The sequence below is a fragment of the Bos indicus x Bos taurus genome, chromosome 17, assembly GCF_003369695.1.
Source record: "Bos indicus x Bos taurus breed Angus x Brahman F1 hybrid chromosome 17, Bos_hybrid_MaternalHap_v2.0, whole genome shotgun sequence".
Classification (NCBI taxonomy): domain Eukaryota; kingdom Metazoa; phylum Chordata; class Mammalia; order Artiodactyla; family Bovidae; genus Bos; species Bos indicus x Bos taurus.
The window spans coordinates 36,932,014-36,942,324 of NC_040092.1; positions in this window are offsets into that span (position 1 = coordinate 36,932,014).

Below are 10,311 nucleotides of genomic sequence, written 5' to 3' on the forward strand. Positions count from 1 at the left end.
TGCAGTTCATGGGGTCGCTAAGAGTCGGACACGACTGAGTGACTTCACTTTCACCTTTCACTTTCATTCATTGGAGAAGGAAATGGCAACCCACTCCAGTGTTCTTGCCTGGAGAATCCCAGGGATGGTAGAGCCTGGTGGGCTGCCATCTATGGGGTTTCACAGAGTCGGACACGACTGAAGTGACTTAGCAGCAGCAGCAGAAAACACTGTTGATGACCATTTCATGCACAGAAATGAAAACTGGACTATGATAGTGTATATTATGCTTGGTTGGTGCATATTCTTAGGCAAGCTCTTTAAAGTTTCTATCCTTCTGTATCCTCATCTTTAAAATGGCAATAATATTTATATTATCATAATTTCATAATTAAAGCTCAGTAAGTAGTATATGTCAATTTTTTAATATGTTTTCAGACATAGGTATTATTAAACACAGAATATTTGCTAGAGGGCCCAGCTGTTTCCTGAGAGTGGAGAATTAATTTAATTTTTGTACAATTAATCTCTTGCAGGCTGATAAGTCTCCAAAGTGGGAGTTTTTTTCTATAGATGATATTAAAATATATCTTTATTGAGTGTGCTACTATGAAAAAGAGGTAAGCAAAATATGGGGTATATTTTACCTAATTCTAGAGCTATGCAGAGAAGGGAAATCATGAAGAATAATAGAGGCTATAGAGAGAAGATCACTTGCTTGAAACTGTAGTATGCTGCATGCTTCCTAAGTTGATTGCCATTTTGCATCCATGCTTGACAGCTTCTAGAGTCTGTAAGGCCCAGAAAATAAACACTACATTTCTCTTAAGCTCTTATAGGTAGGGTTCTTGATGTGTATGTACTTAGTCGCTCAGTGTGTCTGATTCTTTGTGACCCCATGGACTGTAGTCAACCAGGCTCCTTTACCATGGGGATTCTCCAGGCAAGAATAAAACTGGAGTGGGTTGCCATGCCCTCCTTCAGGGGATTTTCCCAACCCAGGGATTGAGCCCAGATCTCCCACATTGCAGGCAGATTCTTTTCTGTCTAAGCTACCAGGGAACCCCAAGAATATTGGAGTGGGTAACCTATCCCTTCTCCAAGGGATCTTCCCAACTCAGGGATTGAACTTAAATCTCCTGCATTGCAGGTGGATTCTTTAATAGCTGAGCTACCAGGGAAGCCCTTGATGTATATTGGGAACTGCTCTTTGCATGCACTTACTCAAAATGTAAAATGTAGAAATAAAAACAGAATTCTGTTTTCATTTATTTTTGGGTACTTCTTTTTTGCAATACTATATGGATATGGGGATTTTCTACAATATCCCTGAAATCTAATCTCTGGCTCCACAGTATTTAGAGGCTGTTGTGTTGATAGTTGCTGTGATTCTATCTTTCATCTTGATAAACAGAAAGTCAGTGAATTTTTAAGCTCAGAAGTTTCTGTGGTGTTTTCTGATACCTTCTTAGTTGTGTCTCAGGTAGAAGGTCCTCTGCTGGTCCATTTTTTAAAAATACTTTTATTTTATTTGGATAATTGCTTTACAATGTTGTGTTTGTCTCTGCAGTAGAACAATGTGAATTTCATATGTATATACACATAACTCACCCTTTCACACCTTATCCCTCCCCTCTATGTTGTCACAGAGCACTGTTCTAGGCTCCCTGTATTATATAGCAGCTTCCTATTAGCTATCTGTTTTACACATGGTAGTTTATATATATACATGTTAATGCTACTTTCTCAATTCTTACCACCCTCTCCTTCCCATGCTGAGCCTTCAAGTTCGTTCTCTATGTCTATGTCTCTATTCCTGCCCTGCAAATAATTTCATCAGTGTTATTTTTTTAGATTTCATCAGTTCAGTTCATTTCAGTCGCTCAGTCATATCTGACTGTTTGTGACCCCATGAACTGCAGCATTCCAGGCCTCCCTGTCCATCACCAACTCCAGGAGTTCACTCAAACTCATGTCCATCGAGTCGGTGATGCCATCCAGCCATCTCATCCTCTGTCGTCCCCTTCTCCTCCTACCCCCAATCCCTCCCAGCATCAGAGTCTTTTCTAATGAGTCAACTCTTTGCATGAGGTGGCCAAAGTACTGGAGTTTCAGCTTTAGCATCATTCCTTCCAAAGAACACCCAGGACTGATCACCTTTAGAATGGACTGGTTTGATCTCCTTGCAGTCTAAGGGACTCTCAAGAGTCTTCTCCAACACCACAGTTCAAAAGCATCAATTCTTCGGCGCTCAGCTTTCTTCACAGTCCAACTCTCACATCCATACATGAACACTGGAAAAACCATAGCATTGACTAGACTGACCATTGTTGGCAAAGTAATGTCTCTGCTTTTGAATATGGTATCTAGGTTGGTCATAACTTTCCTTCCAAGGAGTAAGTGTCTTTTAATTTCATGGCTGCAGTCACCATCTGTAGTGATTTTGGAGCCCCAAAAAATAAAGTCTGACCCTGTTTCCACTGTTTCCCCATCTATTTCCCATGAAGTGGTGGGACAAGATGCCATGATCCCCATTTTCTGAATGTTGAGCTTTAAGCCAACTTTTTCACTCTCCTCTTTGACTTTCATCAAGAGGCTTTTTAGTTCCTCTTCACTTTCTGCCATAAGGGTGGTGTCATCTGCATATCTGAGGTTATTGATATTTCTCCTGGCAATCTTGATTCCAGCTTGTGCATCTTCCAGCCCAGCATTTCTCATGATGAACTCTGCATATAAATTAAATAAGCAGGGTGACAATATACAGCCTTGACGTACTCCTTTTCCTATTTGGAACCAGTCTGTTGTTCCATGTCCAGTTCTAACTGTTGCTTCTTGACCTGCATATAGGTTTCTCAAGAGGCAGGTCAGGTGGTCTGGTATTCCCATCTTTTTCAGAATTTTCCACAGTTTACTGTGATCCACACAGTCAAAGTATGCATTAATATATGATATTTGTTCTTCTCTTTCTGGCTTATTTCACTCTGTATAACAGGCTCTAGGTTCATCCATATCATTTCAACTGATTCAAATCCTTTTTATAGATGAGTAATATTCCATTGTACATATGTGGGAATGTAAACTGATAGAGTCACTATGGAGAACAGTATGGAGATTCCTTTTTTTTTTTTTTTAATCTCAGCTTTATTTATTTATTTTTTTGCTTTACAATGTTGCATTGGTTTTGCCATACATCAACATGAATCCGCCATGGGTGTACATGTGTTCCCCATCCTGAACCCCCTTCCCACCTCCCTCCCCATCCCATCCCTCTGGGTCATCCCAGTGCACCAGCCCCGTGCACCCTGTATCATGCATCAAACCTGGACTGGTGATTCATTTCACATGTTATAATTTACATGTTTCAGTGCCATTCTCCCATATCATCCCACCCTCACCCTTTCCCACAGAGTGAGTCAGAGTCCAAAAGACTGTTCTATACATCTGTGTCTCTTTTGCTGTCTCACATACAGGGTTATCATTACCATCTTTCTAGATCCCACATATATGCGTTAGTATACTGTATTGGTGTTTTTCTTTCTGGCTTACTTCACTGTGTATAACAGGCTCCAGTTTCATCCACCTCATTAGAACTGATTCAAATGTATTCTTTTTAATGACTGAGTAATACTCCATTGTGTATATGTACCACAGCTTTCTTATCCATTCATCTGCTGATGGACATCTAGGTTGCTTCCATATCCCAGCTATTATAAACAGTGCTGTGATGAACATTGGGGTACACGTGTCTCTTTCAATTCTGGTTTCCTTGGTGTGTATGTCCAGCAGTGGGATTGCTGGGTCATATGGCAATTCTATTTCCAGTTTTTTAAGAAATCTCCACACTGTTCTCCATAGCGGCTGTACTTGTTTGCATTCCCACCAACATTGTAAGAGTGTTCCCTTTTCTCCACACTCTCTCCAGGATTTATTTTGGATCGCAGCCATTCTGACTGGCATGAAATGTGGTTCTGATTTGCATTTCTCTGATAATGGGTGATGTTGAGCATCTTTTCATGTGTTTGTTAGCCATCTGTATGTCTTCTTTGGAGAAATGTTTGTTTAGTTCTTTGGCCCATTTTTTGATTGGGTCATTTATTTTCCTGGAATTGAACTGCAGCAGTTGCTTGTATATTTTTGAGATTAATTCTTTGTCAGTTGCTTCATTTGCTATTATTTTCTCCCATTCTGAAGGCTGTCTCTTCACCTTGCTTAAGTTTCCTTTGTTGTGCAGAAGCTTTTAATTTTAATTAGGTCTCATTTATTTATTTTTGCTTTTATTTCCAATATTCTGGGAGGTGGGTCATAAAGGATCTTGCTGTGGTTTATGTCAGAGAGTGTTTTGCCTATGATTTCCTCTAGGAGTTTTATAGTTTCTGGTCTTACGTTTAGATCTTTAATCCATTTTGAGTTTATTTGTGTGTATGGTGTTTGAAAGTGATCTAGTTTCATTCTTTTGCAAGTGGTTGACCAGTTTTCCCAGCACCTTTGTTAAAGAGATTGTCTTTTCTCCCTTGTATATTCTTGCCTCCTTTGTCAAAGATAAGGTGTCCATAAGTGTGTGGATTTAACTCTGGGCTTTCTATTTTGTTCTACTGGTCTATATTTCTGTCTTTGTGCCAGTACCATACTGTCTTGATGACTGTGGCTTTGTAGTAGAGACTGAAATCCAGCAGGTTGGTTCCTCCAGTTCCTTTCTTCTTTCTCAAGATTGCTCTGGCTATTCGAGGTTTTTTGTATTTCCATACAAATTGTGAAATTATTTTTTCTAGTTCTCTGAAAAATACCGTTGATAGCTTGATAGGGATTGCATTGAACCTATAGATTGCTTTGGGTAGTATACTCATTTTCACTCTATTGATTCTTCCGATCCATGAACATGGTATATTTCTCCATCTATTAGTGTCCTCTTTGATTTCTTTCAACAGTGTTTTATAGTTTTCTATATATAGGTCTTTTGTTTCTTTAGGTAGATATATTCCTAAGTATTTTATTCTTTTCATTGCAATGGTGAATGGAATTGTTTCCTTAATTTCTCTTTTTGTTTTCTCATTATTAGTGTATAGGAATGCAAGGCATTTCTGTGTGTTGATTTTAAATCCTGCAACTTTACTATATTCATTGATTAGCTCTAGTAATTTTCTGGTGGGGTCTTTAGGGTTTTCTATGTAGAGGATTATGTCATCTGCAAACAGTGAGAGTTTTACTTCTTTTCCAATCTGGATTCCTTTTATTTCTTTTTCTGCTCTGACTGCTGTGGCCAAAACTATGTTGAATAGTAGTAATGAAAGTGGGCACCCTTGTCTTGTTCCTGACTTTAGGGGAAATGCTTTCAATTTTTCACCATTGAGCATAATGTTTGCTGTGGGTTTGTCATATATAGCTTTTATTATGCTGAGGTATGTTCCTTCTATTCCTGCTTCCTGGAGGATTTATCATAAATGGATGTTGAATTTTGTCAAAGGCTTTCTCTGAATCTATTGAGATAATCATATAGCTTTTATTTTTCTATTTGTTAATGTCGTGTATTACATTGATTGATTTGTGGATATTGAAGAATCCTTGCATCTCTGGGATAAAGCCCACTTGGTCGTGATGTATGATCTTTTTAATATGTTGTTGGATTCTGTTTGTTAGAATTTTGTTAAGGATTTTTGCGTCTATGCTTATCAGTGATATTGGCCTAGAGTTTTCTTTTTTTTGTGTGGCATCGTTGTTAGGTTTTGGTATTAGAGTGATGGTGGCCTCATAGAATGAGTTTGAAAGTTTGCCTTCCTCTGCAATTTTCTGGAAGACTTTGAGTAGGATAGGTGTTAGCTCTTCTCTAAATTTTTGGTAGACTTCATCTGTGAAGCCGTTGGGTCCTGGGCTTTTCTTTGTTGGAAGATTTCTGATTACAGTTTCAATTTCTGTGCTTGGGATAGGTCTGTTAATATTTTCTATTTCTTCCTGGTTCAGTTTTGGAAAGTTGTACTTTTCTAAGAATTTGTCCATTTCTTCCAAGTTGTCCATTTTATTTGCATATAGTCGCTGATAATAGTCTCTTATGATCCTTTGTATCTGTGCTGTCTGTTGTGATCTCTCCATTTTCACTTCTAATTTTGTTGATTTGATTTTTCTCCCTTTGTTTCTTGATGACTCTGGCTAATGGTTTGCCAGTCTTACTTATCTTCTCAAAGAACCAGCTTTTGGCTTTGTTGATTTTTAATACCGTCTCTTTTGTTTCTTTTTTTTTTTTTTTTAACTTTACATAATTGTATTAGTTTTGCCAAATATCAAAATGAATCCACCACAGGTATACATGTGTTCCCCATCCTGAACCCTCCTCCCTCCTCCCTCCCCATACCATCCCTCTGGGGAGTCCCAGTGCACTAGCCCCAAGCATCCAGTATCGTGCATCGAACCTGGACTGGCATCTCCTTTCATACATGATATTTTACATGTTTCAATGCCATTCTCCCAAATCTTCCCACCCTCTCCCTCTCCCTCAGAGTCCATTAAGACTGTTCTATACATCACTGTCTCTTTTGCTGTCTCGTACACAGGGTTATTGTTATCATCTTTCTAAATTCCATATATATGCGTTAGTATACTGTATTGGTGTTTTTCCTTCTGGCTTACTTCACTCTGTATAATAGGTTCCAGTTTCATCCACCTCATTAGAACTGATTCAAATGTATTCTTTTTAATGGCTGAGTAATACTCCATTGTGTATATGTACCACAGCTTTCTTATCCATTCATCTGCTGATGGACATCTAGGTTGCTTCCATGTCCTGGCTATTATAAACAGTGCTGTGATGAACATTGGGGTACACGTGTCTCTTTCCCTTCTGGTTTCCTCAGTGTGTATGCCCAGCAGTGGATATTCTCTAGACAGGAAACACAAAAATGGTGTACAAATTCGAACTCTTTTGTTTCTTTTGCATTTATTTCTGCCCTAATTTTTAAGATTTCTTTCCTTCTACTAACCCTGGGATTTTTCATTTCTTCCTTTTCTAGTTACTTTAGGTGTAGAGTTAGGTTATTTATTTGATTTTTTTTCTTGTTTCTTGAGGTAAGCCTGTATTGCTATGAACCTTCACCTTAGCACTGTTTTTACAGTGTCCCATAGGTTTTGGGTTGTTGAGTTTTCATTTTCATTTGTTTCTATGCATACTTTAATTTCTTTTTTGATTCCTTCTGTGATTTGTTGGTTATTCAGCAGCGTGTTGTTCAGCCTCCGTATGTTGGAATTTTTAATAGTTTTTCTTCTGTAATTGACATCTAATCTTACTGCATTGTGGTCAGAAAAGACGCTTGGAATGATTTCATTTTTTTAAATTTACCAAGGGTAGATTTATGGCCCAGATCCAACTCCAGTACTCTTGCCTGGAAAATCCCATGGACGGAGGAGCCTGATGGGCTGCAGTCCATGGGGTCACTAGGAGTCGGACACGACTGAGCTTTTGACATCACTTTCACTTTTCACTTTCATGCATTGGAGAAGGAAATGGCAACCCACTCCAGTGTTCTTGCCTGGAGAATCCCAGGGACGGGGGAGCCTGGTGGGCTGCTGTCTATGGGGTCGCACAGAGTTGGACACGACTGAAGCGACTTAGCAGCAGCAGCATGTGATATATCTTGGAGAAGGTTCCGTGTGAACTTGAGAAAAAGGTGAAATTCATTGTTTTGGGGTGAAATGTCCTATAGATATCAATTAGGTCTAACTGGTCTACTGTATCATTTAAAGTTTGTGTTTCCTTGTTAATTTTCTGTTTAGTTGATCTATCCATAAGTGTGAGTGGGGTATTAAAGTCTCCCACTATTGTTGTGTTATTGTTAATTTTCCCTTTCACACTTGTTAGCATTTGTCTTACATATTGTGGTGCTCCTATGTTGGGTACATATATATTTATAATTGTTATATCTTCTTCTTGGATTGATCCTTTGATCATTATGTAGTGTCCTTCTTTCTCTCTTTTCACAGCCTTTGTTTTAAAGTGTATTTTATCTGATATGAGTATTGCTACTCCTGCTTTCTTTTGGTCTCTATTTGCATGAAATATCCTTTTCCAGCCCTTCACTTACTGTCTGTATGGTCCCTTGTTTCAAGTTCAATCTCTTGTAGACAACATATATAGGGTCTTGTTTTTTTATCCATTCAGCCAATCTTTGTCTTTTGGTTGGGGCATTCAACCCATTTACATTTAAGGTAATTATTGATAAATATGATCCCATTGCCATTTACTTTATTGTTTGGGTTCGAGTTTATATGCCCTTTCTGTGTTTCCTGTCTAGAGAAGATCCTTTAGCATTTGTCAGAGAGCTGGCTTGGTGGTGCTGAATTCTCTCAGCTTTTGCTTGTCTGTAAAGCATTTGATTTCTCCTTCATATTTGAATGAGATCCTTGCTGAGTACAGTAATCTGGGCCTTAGGTTATTTTCTTTCATCATATTAAGTATGTTCTGCCATTCCCTTCTGGTCTGAAGAGTTTCTATTGAAAGATCAGCTGTTATCCTTATGGGAATTCCCTTGTGAGTCATTTGTTGTTTTTCCCTTGCTGCCTTTAATATTTGTTCTTTATGTTTGATCTTTGTTAATTTGATTCATATGTGTCTTGAGAGTTTTGCCTTGGGTTTATTCTGTTTGGGACTCTGGGCTTCTTGGACTTGGGTGATTATTTCCTTCCCCATTTTAGGGAAGTTTTCAACGATTATCTCCTCAAATATTTTCTCATGGTCTTTCTTTTTCTCTTCTTCTGGGACTCCTATGATTTGAATGTTGGGGCATTTAACATTGTCCCAGAGGTCTCTGAGGTTGTCCTCATTTCTTTTAATTCTTTTTTTCTTTTTTCCTCTCTGTTTCATATATTTCTACCATTCTATCTTCTACCTCACTTATCCTATCTTCTGCCTCCTTTATTCTACTGTTGGTTCCCTCCAGAGTGTTTTTGATCTCATTTATTGCATTATTCATTATATATTGACTCTTTTTTATTTCTTCTAAGTCCTTATTAAACCTTTCTTGCATCTTCTCAATCCTTGTCTCCAAGATATTTATCTGTAACTCCAATTTGTTTTCAAGGTTTTGGATCTTTTTCACTATCATTAGTCAGAATTCTTTATCAGATAGATTCCCTATCTCTTTCTCTTTTGTCCGGTTTGGTGGCCATTTATCCTGTTCCTTTGCCTGCTGGGTATTTCTTTCCCTTTTCATCTTGTTTACACTGCTGTGTTTGGGGTGGTCTTTCTGTTTCTGGCAGTTGGTGGTTCCTCTTTATTGTGGAGGTTCCTTGCTGTGGGTGGGGTTGGACAGGTGGCTTGTCAAGGTTTCTTGGTTAGGGAAGCTTGAGTCAGTGTTCTGGTGGGTGGAGCTGGATTTCTTCTCTCTGGAGTGCAATGAAGTGTCCAGTAATGAGTTTTGAGATGTCAATGGGTTTGGTGTGACTTTTGGCAGCCTGAAAGCTCAGGCTATGAAGCTCAGGGCTATGTTCTGTGTTGCTGGAGAATTTGTTTGGTATGTCTTGCTCTGGAACTTGTTGGCCCTTATGTAGTGCTTGGTTTCAGTGTAGGTATGGAGGGATTTAATAAGCTCCTATTGATTATTGTTCCCTGGATTCAGGAGTTCTCTGGTGTTCTCAGAATTTGGACTTAAGCCTCCTGCCTCTGGTTTTCAGTCTTATTCTTACAGTAGCCTCAAGACTTCTCCATCTATACAGCACTGATGATAAAACATCTAGGTTAATGATGAAAAGTTTCTCCACAGGGAGGGACACCCGGAGAGGTACTTAGAGTTATAGGGAGAAGAGAAGAGGGAGGAGGGAGATGGAGGTGACCAGGAGGAGAAGTTCAGTTCAGTTCAGTTGCTCAGTCGTGCCCAACTCTTTGTGACCCCAGGAATCACAGTACGCCAGCCCTGCCTGTCCATCACCAAGTCCCAGAGTTCACCCAAACTCATGTCCATTGAGTCAGTGATGCCATCCAGCCATTTCATCCTTTGTCGTCCCCTTCTTCTCCTGCCCCCAATCCCTCCCAGCATCAGAGTCTTTTCCAATGAGTCACCTATTCGCATGAGGTGGCCAAAGTATTGGAGCTTCAGCCTCAGCATCAGTCCTTCCAATGAACACCCAGGACTGATTTCCTTTAGAATGGACTGGTTGGATCTCCTTGCAGGCCAAGGGACTCTCAAGAGTCTTCTACAACACTACAATTCAAAAGCATCAATTTTTCTGAGCTCAGCTTTCTTCACAGTCCAACTCTCACATCCATACATGACCACTGGAAAAACCATAGTATTGACTAGATGTGCCTTTGTTGGCCAAGTAATGTCTCTGCTTTTTAATATGCTATCCAGG